General features: G+C 35.6%; 1 long non-coding RNA gene across 1 annotated transcript in view; it reads right to left on the reverse strand.

The window, feature by feature from the left end:
- Window positions 1–17,316, reverse strand: part of LOC309660922 — a 986,598-nt gene that overhangs the window by 109,327 nt on the left and 859,955 nt on the right. The gene's annotated exons all lie outside the window — the stretch shown is intronic.

A 17,316-nucleotide genomic window follows, 5' to 3' on the forward strand; every position in this document is an offset into this window, starting at 1 on the left:
TAAAAAAGACAACAAGATTTGGTTAGAGCATCAACATCATCTACCACCATGTGGTTGGGAAGGAGTGGGAAGAGTTGAGAATCAAGAGAAATGATGATCAGTCTTCTGAGGGGGATCCAATGCCATACTAGAGAGTTTGGAATTTATCCTTGACTAATCAGTTACTACAGAAGGCATTATTATTATTATTTAAATTATTTAAATGAGGGATCTCTGTGGTTATGGAAAAATAAATGTCAACACACTATAACATGTGGGCCACCATAAATGAGGGGTGCTTAGCATCCCTCTTCTGGGTCGAGCTAGACAAATTTAAGTTTGAGTCTTAGTTAAGGTTGGACAAATTAGTAAAGGCACCATACTTTTTCTGTTAATCATTTTTATCTGTATGATGCTCCATAGACTAGTGTTTTAATTAGGATGTTTTGCTAGTAATAGGAAAGATGTAAGGCAGCTCCAATTTGGTAAAATTAAGCCATCAAACAACATCATCAAGATCATCAATAACATAATTCTCTTCTACATTTCCATGTTGACACTTTTAGTGTATTCTTTTAGCTCCTGTCATTAAGACTGGCTGCCCCATTTCTAAGCACCATATGCAGAAACAACAATGTCTAGTGGAAGAAAGGGAATTGTTACATCTCAGTTGTCTCTTTTTAGTTCTAAAGAAAACTTTTTCCAGAAGTCCCCTGGTTGACTACCTCTCACACTTATTGGCCAGAATTGCACCCCCATCCCCTACATAATTCAATCACTGGCAAAGGGAAGGGTCTACATTGTTTTGCTTAAATAAAATAAAATTTATCTTCTGGAGAGGGTGTGGAGAAAAGGGAACACTCCTACACTGTTTGTGGTAATGTAAATTGGTGCAGCCACATGGAAAGCGGTATGAAGTTTCCTCAAAAAATTAAAAATAGAACTACCATATGATCCAGCACTCCCACTTTTGTGTATTTATCCAAAGGAAATAAAAACAGGATCTCAAAGAGATCTCTGCACTTGCATGTTCATTGTGATCTTATCCACAATAGCCAAGATAGAGAAACAACCTAAGTGTCTGTCAACTGATGAATGAATAAAGATGTGGTATATATATATATATATACACACACAATGGACTGTTACTCAGCCATAAAAAAGAATGGAATAATGTCACTTGCAGCGATGTGAATGGACCTAGAGATTATGATATTAAGTGAAGTAAGTCAGACAAAGACAAATATCATATGATATCACTTATATGTGGAATTTAAAAAACTGAACAATGCAAATGAACTTATTTACAAAGCAGAAACAGACTCACAGACATAGAAAACAACCTTATGGCTACCAAAGGGGAAAAGTGGGGGAAGGATAAATTAGGAGTTTGAGATTAACAGATACACACTAGTATATATAAAATAGATAACCAACAAGGACCTACTGTATAGAACAGGGAACTATATTCAATATCTTGTAATAACCTATATATATATCACTTTGCTGTATACCTGAAAGTAACACAACATTTTAAATCAACTATACTTCAATAAAAAATTATCCTCTGGGGCTGGTGATACTACTGATACTACTATTGGTCCCAAGAGTATCTAAGTTTAAGGATTTTTGTATGTATAGTTAGTTATTGGGAGCTGTAAATGCAAAGCAGGTAGGAAATAGCCTCTCTCCTTCTCTCTCTCTATCTCACTCTCTCTCCATCTCTCTCTGTCTTCTTTTTCTCTCTCTCATCATGATCTCTCTCCCAAGGTCCCAAAGCATCTTGTTTCTCTATGTGTATTCACTATATCTTCCTTATAAACAAATTTCTTTTATTTGTATCAGGTAGGACAAACCCTTCTTGTCACTCTAGTCCCAACTGTATGTGGCCTTTTGGCTCCAGCTGCCTACACTTTCTCCATTTTCTAATTTCAAAATTCCTGAAAGCTTATGATGATTGGCTTAGCTCATATTTTTCTTTCCAGCCATAGGATGTTAGTCAGCCTTTGGTTAAGCTGAATTTGAGCAAATGCCCACCCTGATCCAATTGTCTGTGACAGCAGAGACTGTGGGTTAGGGCAATTCACCATTAACAAGGTTTATGGATGGGAAATGTGAAGGATAGTCACTTGCAAAACATGTCTAATATAATCATGCTCTTTTAAGATTGTGCAGATTACATTAGAAAAAAATATATAAAGTGAGCACTCAATAAATTTACATTCCTTTCTTTTTTTCTTCATTTATTCCACAGACCTTTACGAAACATCCACTTTCTTCCAGATACTGGAGATGCACAGATTTAAAAAAATACAAAAAAACAGTCCTTAAAAGAAGTCACAGCTAGTTAGATAAGCATTCTTAAACAGTCAGTCCACAACACTGAGAGTGTAAACAGAAGATGGACACCTAACTCAACCTCAAGCCAACACTTGATCTGAATCTTTAAGTCTAAAGAGTTAACCAGACAAACATGGATGAGGGAGGATGGGCATCAAAACCTGATGGAATTGTATGGCTTCTGTGTTTCACAATTTTAGGAAGTCCTATTAACGTTTTATTCTAAGTGTCTCTGGATTTGTGCAATGTAGCAATAATGTAGGAAAAAGCAAGCTGTTTGATTTGATTGAAGTTTGGCAGAGATAAGAGCTGGAGAAGTAAGCAAAGGCTAGACATAAAAAGACATTCTGAAAGGCCTTAAAGGAAATACTTTTTTTAATTAAAAAAATAAAAACAAACAAACAAACAAAAAACAATGCAGGAATTTCAGATATGGGTAAGATGGAGTAAACATACAATACACACTCTTGGTATCCCATGGAATGCAGCTCTAAAGCCTGACAGAATTCATGGAGACGCCTTATTTTGCAGGCTCTAAAAAATAAATAGTTTCAGGAGGGTTGAGGAAGAAAACCAGAATTCAAAGTACCACTGACCTATCATTGAGTTTTTCATTTTTCAGTCTAGTATCCCCCAGGCTGGATGTAACACAGCCCAGAACTTGGAAGAGGGGACTGGTGTGGACAAAGACAACTCAAGGAAAAGCACTCTAGTTCTGGCTCAGGTAGTGGAAACTAACTTCTCAATGGCCAGAAAGAATGGAGTAAACACTCTATCAAAAATACCAATTCTTTCGTACTGCAGCAAACACCTAAAATTCTGAAGAAGTGGAATCTTCCTTTTTGATCAGAGAAGCTGTGCTTCTAAGACGGAGGAGAAACCCTCATTTTTATTGTCTCTTTCTGTCCTCCACATCTTGGCCCCAGACACGTGTGCTGCCACTAAGGACTGTAGGAGAGTGGAGTAAATAAAGTCTCAGCTTTCAGGTTGAAGGACTGAAAGGGGAAGTTCTAGGAAATGGAGAAGTTCTGAGAAGATTTCAGAGAGGAGCACTTCCAGAAAATGACTCTGAAATTTGTTTGTGAATTCCTGGTCATGCCCCGTGTTATGCATAGATATGCTAAAACAAAAATATTCAAAATTTCCATATGATTTAAATAAAATCCAGCATCTCATAACATAATATTCAAAATATCCAGAATACAATCCAAAAATTACTCAGTATATGAAGAAGCAAGGTAATATGAACTCACAGGGGAACAGATGATCAACAGATGCTAAAGTAGACGTTGGAAGTATCTGACAGCTATTCTGAAAATGCTTCAATAAGTCAAGGTGAACACTGTTGGAACAAGTGGGAAGATGGAGAGTCTCAGCAAAGAAATAAAAGATATAAAGAAGAATCAAACAGAAATTTAAAACAGAAAAACATATTAACCAAAGTAAAAGTGTAGAATGGGCTCAAAGGCAGAATAGAGATGATAGAGGAAAGAGTCAATAAACTTGAAGTTGAATAGAAATTATTTAGTCTGAAGAGCACAGAGAAGAAAGTTTTTTTTTTTTAAATGTACAGTTTCTCAGGGACCTGTGGTGCAATACCAAAATATCTAACATTTATGGGATAAAAGTCTCAGAAGGAGATGAGAAATAGTGTGCAGAAGAAATATTTGAAGAAACAATTGTAGAAAAACCTCTTGAATTTGGCAAAAACAATAAATGTACAGATTCAAAAGTTGAGTAAATCCAAAACAAGAAATAAACTAACAACAACAACAAAAACAAAAATCACACAACAGGCACATCATAATCAAACTGCTGGAAACTAAAAACAAGGGAAAAATCTTGGAAACAGAGAAAAATGATGCATTACTAAGGGAAACAACTATTTCAATAGCTATACATTTTTTATCAGAAAGCACGGAGGCCAGGAAGAAGTGAAATAACACTTTTAAAAGGCTGAAAGAAAAGAACAATTAATCCAGAATTCTCTATCTAGTAAAAAATTCCTGCAGAAATGATGGTGAAATAAAGTCATCTTCAGATGAAGGAGAACCAAGAGAATTTATTGCCAACAGACCTACTCTAAAATAATCACTTAAAGTTTTTCAGACAACCCACAACAACTATATTCTGTTTATATAAAACTCACTTCAAATACAATGAAAACGGTAAGATAAAAGTGGAAAGAGGAGAAAAGATATATCATGCAAACATTAACCAAAAGTTAGAGTTAATATCTAGCTATATTAACATCAGACAAAATAGACTTCAGAGCAAAGAACATTGCCAGGGATTACATAATGGAAACGAAGTCAATTCACCAAGAAGACATACAAATCTTGAATGTGTAAAAAAAAAGGTCCTCACAATAGAGCTTCAAATTTTAGGAAACAAAATTTGACAGCACTGAAAGGAGAAGTGTACAAATCAACAATTATATTTGTATATATAAGCTCTTCTCTCCATAATTCAACCTCTGCTTTCATTAATCAACAGAATTAGTGGACACAAAGTTAACAAGGATATAGAAGAACTGAATAACAGCATCAGTATACTGGATTATTTATTTATTTATTTATTTATTTATTTTTACATTTACAGAACTCTCCAATCAATAAGAGAACACATATTCTTTTCAAGTGGACACAGAACATTCACTGAGATAGTGCATACCCTGGGTTACAAAACAGACTGAAAATTTTAAAATGCTTGAAATCATACAAAATTTGTTCCATAATAGATTAAACTAGAAATTAATATCAAAGATTATAGAAGAAAGTCTAAACAGTTGAAAATTAAACAGTGTGCTTCTAAATAATTCATGGTCAAAGAAGAAGTCAAATAAATTAAGGCAATAGTTTGAACTGAGTAAAAATGAAAATACAATATATAAAAATTTGTGGGATGTAGTTAATCTAGTTCATAGAGAAAAATACATAACATTAGCTATTTAAAAATTAGGGAAGAAGGAAGACCTCAAATCAATAATCTAAGTTCCTACCTTAAGAAGCTAGAAAAGGAAAAGCAAAAGGCAACCAAACAAGGAGAAGAAAGGACATAATAAAAATAAGGGAAGAAATCAATGAAATTTTAAACAGGAAAACCGTAGATAAAAATCAAACAAAAAGGTGTGTTTTTTTTAAGATCAATAAAGTTGATATATTTCTCTCAAGACCAGAAAAGGAAAAATATAATTTACTAATCAAGAATGAAAAATGAGATATAATTACAAAGCTCACAAATATTAAAATGATAATAAAGGATTCTATTAACAATTCTGTGAATATAAATTCTATAACCTAGGTGAAATTGACCAATTCCTCAGAAACCACAAGCACTAAAACTCACCCAAGGTGACATAGATAACTCAAATTGTGTCATAATTATTAGTAAATTAAGTTTATAGTTTAAAACTTTACAAAAAAGAAATTTCCAGGTCCAGTTACATACACTGGAGAATTCTACTTAACACCTAAGGAAGAAATAATACCAATTCTAGATAATCTCTTCTAGAAAATAGAGGAGTGAACACTTCTTATTTTCTGAGGCAGGTATTACTCTGATACCAAAGGCAGACAAAGACAATACAAAAAAAAAGAAAAAAGAAAAAACACTACAAAACAAAACCCTCATGTACATGGACACAATCAACAAAATATTAGCAAGTCAAATCTAGCAATATATAAAAATAATACATGATGATCAAATGGGATTTTCCAGGGAGTGAAAGCCTGAGTCAACATTTGGAAATCAATCAATGTCGTCTACCATACTGAAACATAAAGAAGAAAAAAAATATGCTCATATCAATAGATGCAGAAAAAAATTTGATAAAGTATAGCATAATTCATGATAGAAATTCTCAGTCAACTAAGAATAGAAGGGAGTTTCCTTAAGCCTATAAAGAAAACACACAAAAAATCTAGAAGTAGCATCATATTTAATGTTTCTAAAATTATTATAGAAAGACAAACTAGAATTGTCAAAATGGTAGAATAAAGTTGGAGTACTCATAATACCTGATTTTAAGACTTACTGTAAAGCTACACTGATCATGACCTTGTGGTATTGAAGGGGTTGACACATAAATCAATGGGACAGAAGAGAATCTATAAATAGACCCACACATAGTCAATTATATTTTGACAAAGATACAAAGACAATTCAATAGAGAAAGGATAGTTTTCTTAATAATTTTTTTTTGGAAAAAATTGAAATCCACATGCTAAATAGTAAACTTCAATCTAAATCTCACACTTTATACAAATATTAACTCAAAAGAGATCATAGATCTAAGTGTAAAACATTAAACAATAAAACGTTTTGAAAATCTCTGTGACCTAGGGTTAAGCAAGGAGTTATTAGACATTACCCCCAAACCACAATCCATAAAATTCTTTAAAAAGATAAATTGAACTTTGTCAAAAGTATTTTTTAAATTACTTTTTGAAAGATACTGTTAAGAGAATGAAAAGACATGTCACATGTTAGGAGAAAATATTTAAAAATCACGTCTGACAAATGACTTGTACAGAATATACATAAAATTTTTTTAAAACTCAACAACAAGAAAATAAAAACCTTTAAAAATAGGTGATATATTTGCATAGACACTTAGCCAAAGGGGGTATACGGAAGACAAGCACATTAAAAGATGCTCAATATCATAAGTCATGAGGGAAAAGTGAATTAACACCATCATGAGAAAACAGTACATAACTTTTAGAATGCTTTAAAAAAAACTGATAATACCAAGCTATGGAGAGGATGCAGAGCAACTGGAATTCTCATATATTGCTGATGGGAATGCAATATGATACAGCTACTCTGGAAAACATTTTGGCAGTTTGTTATAAAGTTAAACATGCACTTATCATATGACACAGCAGTCCTATTCCTAGGCATTTATCCTCAAGTCATGAAACCTTATGTTCACACAAAAAGCCTGCATATGAATTTTTATAGCTATCTTTATAATTGCCCCAAACTGCAAACAAGTCAAATATGTTTCAGTGGGTGAAAGGACAAATTGTGATACATCCATACAATGGAATGGTTTTCAGTAATAAAAAAGAGAGTGAACAATAGATACACAAAATGATTTGAATGAATCTCAAAAGCATTACACTGAATGAAAGAAGCCACTCTCAAAGTTTATGTGCTTTAGGATTACATTTATATGACTGTCTCAAAACAACACAAATGATAGTGATGGAGAACAAATCAAAGTTTGCCAGAGGTTAGGGAAGAGGAGATGGTATGTCTATAAAGAAATAACAGTTTTGGGGGTGGTGGTGATGGAATCGTACTATCTCGATTGTGGTGTTGGTTACAAGAATCTATATGTGTGTTACAATTCACAGAACTGTACACCAAAATGAAGGCGATATTTAAAAAAATGTGGAAGACGGATTAAAGGGAGGCCAGACAGGGGCATTTCAACTGCCCAAACTTCTGGAATTGCATTGAATGACTTCAAATCTTCCAGCAGGGCGTTTGAAAATCTATAGGGATTCTTCATGGGACACGCTTTCATTCTGTGCAGAGAGACGTCCGTCCTATCCTTGGGGGGAAATTTCTCTAGCTGTAAACTCCATTAGGAAACCCATCTCTTTGAACGTGGTTTCCATCTTTGCGCAGGCGCTCCCCCTCCCTCAGCCCCAGTGTCCTGAGGAATGGTGAGCTAAACCAGCTTGAAGTTCTGTGAACAGGGAGGATGAGGACTTGGCTGGCCCAGAGCAATAAATGATACAAACTCCAGGTGTTTTGTAAAGTGGTGACACATCAGCTCATGAAATGATACAATGCAGTGGGCTTAGGAGCCTGTCCATGTACACGGTGACATGATTGTGTTTTATGGACTGAGAAACTGTGCTACAAACTGGCAGGGATGTGGGGGGAGGGAATCAGGAAGAAGTAGACATTTGGTTGGATCAACTCCACGGTCTTAAGAGAGACGAAGAGGACAGTGATAGCTTTTGTGGAATTTTCTTAAACTCTGTGAACAATGAGATGTGATATGAATATGTTTTCTCCACAACTGATTTGTTTGTGACATAATTAGGATTGTATTTATTCACTCATCTAACATTTAATGAACCAGTCCTCTGAGCTAGGCACTGAGACAGGCATTGGGAATGGAAGGAAATCAGACTCTGGAGCAGCTTACCAGGCTAGAATCTTGAAGTATCTCTGGGGTCAATGGGACAAAACATCTCATCTAAGCAAAAAGTGAAGTGAGACCACTTCCCCAGAGAGAAAGAGGTAGCTTGTTCCATTTTAACCAATAAATGCCGTGTCTTCCATGGATAGTCAGTAAACATTATGGTTATGATCATGAACTCGCTGCTCTGCTAATTACTACCTCTGTGATTTTGGGCAGGTAACTTAACCTCTCTGTGCCTTAGTTTCCTCATCTAAAGAATGGGGATAATGATTGCTCCTACTTCACAGGATAAGAATGAAGGATAAAGAATCTAAAGTCCCAACACATGGTAATCATTCAACAGATGTTAATATTTATTAGCATACCACAGCTCAATAATCTTGCACTAAAAAGCATTCTTTTGAGTTGCTCTCTTGTTGAATTCCTGATTTGCCCATTTGTACTAAAGGAAACTGGCTTTAGCACTGACTTTCTCACATCCTTATCCTATGATCTAAGAAAGCACCATTCATCTCTGGATCTCAGTTTCTTTAAGCGTAGAAAGGAAGAGGTCAGAAACTTGACCTAGATGGACTCCAAGGGCCTCTCAAGCTCAGGTATTTTACACTCTAAGAAGGGAAAAAATGACACAGGCCATGACTTTATAATGAGTATCCATTGCCTTAAGAAGCTGTTCCCCATTGGAGCATATTTAGTAAAAAGACCAATATTTCCCTCTAGTGGTGAGCAGACAGCAGTGACTTGCCTTTCATGAGTGTTCTGTTCAAAGTGCTTTCAGTGTGGAGGGCACAGGTGGACAACTAAAATAGGCGATTCTAGGTGGTACATCGATGAACATTTCTTAATTTTATTATTGAGGATTTAAATTCAACATGTATTGGAAGAAACAGATGAAACAGTGCATCAAACTGAGTGATTAGATGGATTTTTTGTTTGTTCTTGAAAAGAAAGGTGGCAATATACAAAAGGTTACTAATATATGACAGTTAATAGAGGTGGCAAAAGTCTTGGAGAGGAAGTTGAGAAAACAACTTTTAATATAATTTTTACTTTTATCAAAAGTAAATATGCATGTGTTTGAAAAGGATCAAATATTTATATGACTTATTAAGAAAAATAGTGGTCCTGCCTCACCTTAGACACTATCTTCTTAGAGGCAACTGCTTATAGTTTTTTTAGCTAATTATTTGCATCCATATTTTCAAATGGCATGATTATGATTTTAGATCTTTCTGGATTAGACATTATACATTGACTTCCCAGTATAAGGAAATTTGCTTTCTTTTATCCACCACCCCCATCACTATCCCCTTCTTTTTTTTCTCTTCCTCTTTTGCATATTTCCTATTGTTTACCTTCCCCACATACTTACCAAGCAACCTTGTTCAGTTAACACTCAAGGTTACATCATTACTGTGTATATGCTATTTTTTGTTGACCCATATAATACAATGTGATTGTCTTTACTTTCCTGCAAAATATTTACCATGAAGTTGATTTTTTCTTTTTGTTCCATTTGCTTATTTTCTATGTACTTATGATTAATTCAGCTCTGGACTCCTGCCAGTTGTGTAAATCTCCTTTAAATACACACATATACCTTAGACATTTAAAAAAATGTCATCTTGTTAGAGTATTCCCTTCTTGCCAGCCCCTCCCTAGCCTGCTTCCTTTCTGGGTCTGCTGCACAGACAACCCTATTATCTCCTTTCACTCTGGGGATTGATTTTTCCTCTCTCTTGTGTTGGGGTCACTTACTTGGATCCTTGCTCTCATGGTACCCTCTTTCATGGTTTATGTCCTTTTTCAGATAAAGCAAATCAAATATGCCAGGTGATTTCTGAGAAAGAATACATGATTGGAAATTTTAAGACCTAGCCTGACTGAACATATATTTGTTGTATCTTCATATGCATAAGAGTCTTAGGGGACAAACCATTTTCTCTTAGAATTTTTAATGTGTTTCTCCATTTTCTTCTAGCTTTCTGTGTTGCTGTTGGGAAGTACAGTATTATACTGATTCTTGATGCTGTATCTAAAGTTTATCCCCTGCTCTGTAATATCTGGCCCCTTGTCTGGAAGCTTGTGAAGCTTTTTTTTTTTTCTCCAATATTTTGAAACTTCTTGGTGGTGTGTCTTGGTGTAGGTTTGTTTCTATGCACTACACCAAGCCCTTTGAAACAGAGACTCATGTGCTTCAGATTTATGAAGGTGTTTCATTATTTCTTTGGTTCATTCTTTATCTCCAAATTTTCTACTTTCCTTGACTGGAATTCCTAATATTTGCATTGAATCGCTTTGATTTGGAACTTTTTTTTTCATCCATTTTCTATTCTTTATTCTGTTCTACTTTTTATGTGACATTGAATTTTATCTTCAAAGCCTTCTGTTGGTTTTCTTCATTTCTTCGCTCATATTTTCCCATATTTCTCTATATTCTTTCATATTTCTCATAATTGTAAGAACTTTTTTTGTTGCTCTTTGAGAGTTCCTGTTTCACAGCTTCCTGTTCTTGTTTTGTAGATTTCATATATTGTTTCATACCTTCGAAGATAACAATGATACTATTTTAAGTTTTTCATGTGTGGTTTCTCTTTCTTCTAATTTCTTTTTTCTCTTTCTCTCTTTAGTCTCTTTTATATTAGATACTTTTTCAATGTCAAGTGGCCTTGGCTGATTTCCAATTTATAAGAATGCACACTAATATCTGATTAGGATTTCATGTGTGTCAGTAGGCTCTTTCACCATAGCAAGATTTAGCTGGCTGTTTTCATTGTCCAACCCCTGAAGCCAGTACTACTAGGTCTTTTCTCTTGAGCTTGTCCAATTGTCCAGAGAGGATTCTTTTGATCTCCAGAACATACGTCCAGCTGCCAAGCACTCTGAAATCTCAGAGCAAGGAGGAGGAAGGGAAGTCTCCATGTCTCAACACTGAGTATGCAAAATTTTACTTGTTTCCCCTATTTTCACTATGGCACCCCCATCTTGGTACTCAGTGGTGCCTGGTGTTTATCTTCTCAGAGACCCTTTGTTTAACCTTCTTTAGGGAGTAAGCCCCCCTTTTCTACCTGGATGAGTAGAATTCTGTTTGAACAAAGGAAAGAGATCTAGTAATCTGATGGCTTTTCAGTGGTGTTTCAATCATTCCTTTCACATTTTGTCTCACCTTCTCTCCCATCCTCAGAGGTATATGATGCTGCCAGTTTCTGAGGCTTCGGGGAGTTCTGTAGTGTAAATCAAGTTGCTTCTTGGCTTCCTTCACTGCCAGCTTAAGAGTCTACTTTTGTGGGTCTGCTAAGTTAGTTACTACAACTCAGGCATCTGCTTTCCAGCTTCCAATATTCTCACGGTCCTTATGAATTTATGCCTTTAAAAATAATTTACCTATGCTTTTAGTGTTTTGGTTTTTTTTGAGGGGGATGAGTGGTTTTGGAGAAGGGGATGAAAGTAAAAGTGTATGCAGTGTGTGTTTGTGGGTACACATGTGTGTTCTATCTATTCCCTTTAGCTGGAAGTCTCATAATAATTATTTTTTAGAATTCCTTTTTCATTTCCTGGCAAAGTGTTTTTAGCAGGAATCCTTCTACAACGTGACTGAAAAAAGAAATATTTGAAAAATAGCATTTGCATGAAATATCTCTGGGTGTTCTGTGAAAAACTCCTGAATATTGGGGATTGAGATGTGATTATTATAACCTCAGTGGAGTAATAGGAGGAGAAAAGGATTTTCCTAGAGTCCCCGCTATTTGTCAGGCACTGTGCTCTACTTCTTAGGATATGTTATCACATTTCCTTTTAATGCAGCAACAATTCCATGAACTAGATATTATTACCCTTGCTTTGCAAGGAAGGAAACAGAGGGAAATGCATAAGCTAAAAGCAAACAAAAAAACCCACACAGCTACTGAATAAAAAATAAAGGATTCAGCTAAGCTTTTCTTGAAAGTGAAGCCCATAATCTCTCCTCTCCAGCAAACTAAATTCATTGTGTGACTGAAGCACGGCAAGGTGACTGAATAGTGCTGTTATTTACAATTATCGAAATTCTTCCTTGTCACAAATTCATACTTGACTTAAAAGAAGGAAAAGGATCTCTGAGAGTGTGGTCTCTGATTGGGAACAATGTTAACTCATTCTGTGACCTTGAGCACATTACTTCACGTTCAGGGCCCCAATTTCTACATCAGTAAAGCAAGGTCATCAGAATAAATGGTCTGTTACATTCTGATGATCTATCTTGCAGATGGTGAGCTGGAGGTGCTGAGAGCTTCAAGTCAGAGGGGAAGTCAAATACTCGGCCACCCTCTAACTCTCTGTTTATACTTTTTGCAAGAAACTTCCCAAATGATAGTTCGACGGTCTTCCAAATGCCAATGGGCATGAAATATGGTTTTCTCCCAAGTCCCTCTTCAGAACTGAATCCCTCCACATTCCCTTCGGGGACCGCAGGGTCTTGTCTAAGCTCAAGGTAAATAAATATTACTCCAAAATGTGGAATAGAAATGGAAGTCAAAGGAGAGACTGGAGAAAGGAGGCAGCAAACCTTGGACCTTTTACCATATGGCCTTAACACTTTTGATTATTTTATGAATGCATGAGGTGACATGTTGGTTTCTTCAAAGCCATTCTTGTACATGCCTTTCAGGGTTATAATCCATGTGAATTTAGATAATGAGGTAATTGGGTTTAATGACTGAAGCAGTGATTCAGGAAGGAGTAGACCTCAAATTATTTATAATAATAATTGTTACTAATACTTGTATGATATTACTAAAGCAACATTAAAATGATAATAATTTCCATTTGAGAAATGGAAGCAACTATACATATAATTTTTCCCAAGCCACTTGTGTCCAAATGAGGAATCTAAGATTCAGAGAGACAATGTAACCTGAGTGAAAATTTGACCAAAATTATGCTAATTCTTAATTCAATGTTTTTCATGTAATCCTTCATTGCACCATTGCTGCTGGTATCAACCCATCTCCCACTTCAAATGTTCTAGGTACTGATTTATAACTATGATTGATGTCTATATGATTGGATATTTATAGGTTTACTGGTTACTTTGATTAATAATGATCTAGGCAAAGTAAGTTTAGGTATTTAATAGGGAAAATAGATCAAAGAAGGCAAGATGACATAATCATAATTTCAACATCAGAAGTCATCTACCACAATTATGATGGTATTAGTAAAATGAAATAAGAACATTTTATGTCATGGTATAAATATATTCTTTTTTAAAAGTTTGTTTTCATTTAGTAATTTTATTCTCTCAGTTTATTCCAGGAATATTATACATCAGGTATTGTCTATGTGCTTTGGAAGAATTATCTCATTAGATTGTCATAACATTAAATGAAGTAGGTATAATTATTATCCCCATTCCCTGGAGCTCAGAGAGGCAGGTGAGTTTTTCAAAGTCTACACGTGGTATTTGGCAGAGTTGGAATATAAACTTAGGCAGATCTATTCTGTGATTTGGGGTCTTTACTGCTGAGCCACACTTTCAAAATGTTCCCTTAAACTGATAAACTTTACGTGAAGCACTCTGAAAAAAGATTTTACAGATATTTAAGTGTGTCCTATTATTGTAATTTTTCCAATTTTATCACCACTATTTAATCCAAACCAAATGTTCCATTTATTTTGGTGGCTATTTGTTTAGCAGTATGTTCCTCAGCATCTTGATCTCTACTTTTATCTTTCTGTCAATGAGCAGTCTGTTGACACCACAGTGGTCTGTGATTTCTTAGGAGAGTCTTTTATAAATACTTTAAGAAACATCATTTTTTTGGCCCTGAACCAACTTATCTCAACGGGGGTACATTGTAATATTTTACTGACACCTCATCCTCATCATATTAGTTTATATCTTAAAACCTGACTTCTCTCATCCTTCAATGTCTTTACAGGAAAGAAAAGGTCTAAACTCCATTTTTTGAGACTTGTGAAAATAAGTATGTTCTTCAACCTTTCTGTATTTCAGTTTCATTTGTTCAAAAATAGATAAAATAAGATCAAATAAGGTAACTCACTCATTCTTTTGTTCAAAGTTATTAACCATTAACATAGTTAATTACAATTAATTGTTCACTGAGTTAATAAATTAATTATTTAGAGTCAAAGAGACAGGGATTCAAATGCTGACTTTGCACCTTTATTAAATGATTTTGGGAGTACTTTCTCATCACAATATATGGAAAGTAGCACCATTGTCACTTCCACCCAGGGTGGCTGGACAAAATGGGATCACATGTGGGGAGGAATAAACCACAATGCCTCCTATGTGTTTGGTGTTAAATGATTGTTTCTCATTCATTTATCCAAACCTATTCACCCCCAAGACTGCTTCTTTCCAGTATAAGACCTTGTTCGTGGAGCAAGCAGGTTGGTTATACAAGGTAAGCAGTTCCAACTGTATTGAAATCATTTGCATGAAATGTTTTCTTTCCCATTCAACACTGCGTGTTTACATGGGGTTGGATCAAATGGAAGAGAGAAGAACAAGGTGATTCATGATCTTCCTCTAAGGAGGCAGCTGCAACATAAACGATGTCTCAGGAAACAGAATAATCTGTTTGTGTGGCCACAACTCTGTGATCCCTGACCTGTCTTAATCTTCAGGGGTGGATATGTGTGGCACTTTTGTCCCCAGGTGGAACTGAATGTTGAAAAAAAATAAAAACACCATTCATTTCTGTATTTTTCTTATATCATTGCAGATAGCTTGAAAACCCTTGGTATATGTTTCAAATTTTTCTTCATTGAGCTCAAGAGTTCGTATCTCCTGCTTTGCAAAAGTAACAAGGATTTTCATGAAATCCATCTCTCTTGAGGATTTGGGATGCTCTTGGGTATCTGCCACAGTAAGAAAACAAGCTGAAGGAATGTGGAAACATGAAGCCATCTGGCTGCTGGTCCACTTTCACACCGGCTCTAGGGGTCACTGAGAGCCCTCCAAGGGCTGTTGAGACCCAAATCCAACAGGAAACGTTTGATCTCATCCCAGCAGTGCCCGGACATGTGTACTCAGATAGGTGGATTGCCTCCAAACTGGGTGAAGTCTTAGAGAAGATTTGAATTGGGAAACTTGAAGGAGGTGTTTGTAAACTGATTTCAGTCCCCTTAGAACTATCAAAATCCTAAGTCCTAAGCACTTTGAATAATATCACATTTTATTATATGCCAGTTTTCTTAATTGAAGTATAGTTGATTCACGATGTTGTGTTAGTTTCAGGTGTACAGCAAAGTTATTCAGATATATATATATGTACATATATATATTCTTTTTTCAGATTCTTTTCCATTATAGGTTATTACAAGATACTGAATATAGCCAATTTTTTTTTTGAGTGTGTGCCATTGGAAATTGTGAGAATTCAATGTGGGAGGGTCCTTGCTTAATGTTAGAGGCATGACAATGGGTAGATGACATATAATCCTTGTCTTCCAGGATCCCTGTGGTAGGCAAACAAATGAGCAGGCATTGGCAATATAGGGTGATATGTTATGATAGGCTCCAGTAGAGACAGGTAAAGACAGATTCATTCTTAGAAGAGAAGGTGTTTTCATCATGAAATGGGAAGCTGTTTCTGTTTAGCTCAGAAAGATCCAAAATGACTAGACCTGTCATTCATTCAACAAGTAATGAACACATAACTATGTGTTTTACTCTGTGTACTAGTCCCAGGTGAGCTGTCTTAAGGGGTGTGTTAGTCTGTTAGGGCTGCATAACAAAATATCACAGACTAAGTGGCTTAAACAACAGAAATTTATTTTCTCACATTTCTGGAGGCTAGGAAGTTCAATATCAAGGTGGTGACAAGGTAGGTTTCTTTCTAAGCCCTCTTCTTCTGGCTTCTTGGATTGTAGCCCATCTCTCTGTGTGCTTACATGACCACCTTTTTGAGCACAGGTGGAGAAACAGGGAGAGAGTGAACTTTCTGGAGTCTCTTCTTAAAAGGACACTATTCTTACCAGAGTAGGGCCCCACTCTTATGACCTTATTTAACCTTAATTACTTCCTTAGAGGCCTCATCTCTAAATACAGCCACCTTGGGTGTTAGGTCTTCAACATAAGAATTTGGGAATGGGGTACAAACATCCAGCCCATAATAAGAGGTGATGATAATTGGTCAATGTAAAGTGCATGGAGGTGATGAGTGAGAACCCTAAGCATAGTAGCATGTGTATATCAATGAGGAATTGGTAGCATTGCCAGATAAAATATAGGGCACTCAGTTAAGTTTATATTTCAGATTAACAACAAATAATTTGTTTTAGTATAAGTATGTCTCAAATATTGCATGTGACATTTGAATTCAGGCAAATGATTTCAAAGGGCTTTTATAACCCATCCAGTTATTCTAAAAAAACCTATCTGAAATTCAAATGTAATTGGGTATAATGTATTTTGATTTGCTAAACTGTGCACCCCTTGATTGGAGAGATGTTACATTCACGACACTGTGTATGACATGGTAAACCTGGGCAGGAGATGTGAGGAGTTGAGAGGCAGTTGGAAGGGCCTTGTTACAGGTTAAGGAAGCTTGGGCTCTGAGTCATCACAGCAACTAAGACCATTAACCTCTTCTATCAGAGGATATGATGATGTGGACCCATCTCTTTCAGCAGTTGCTTAGATAGTCACAAAGACCATGCACAATCCAAAACAAAGTGGCATACTCATTTGTATTGAATCCTACTGTTATGGGCTGAACCATGTCACCCCAAAAGTTCAGATGTGAAATCCTAACCCCCAGTACCACAGAATGAGACTGTATTTGGGGCTAAGGTCTTTAAAGAGGCACTTAAATGTGTTTATT

This window comes from Balaenoptera physalus (assembly GCF_965194825.1).
Source record: "Balaenoptera physalus genome assembly, chromosome: 5".
In the NCBI taxonomy this organism is placed as follows: domain Eukaryota; kingdom Metazoa; phylum Chordata; class Mammalia; order Artiodactyla; family Balaenopteridae; genus Balaenoptera; species Balaenoptera physalus.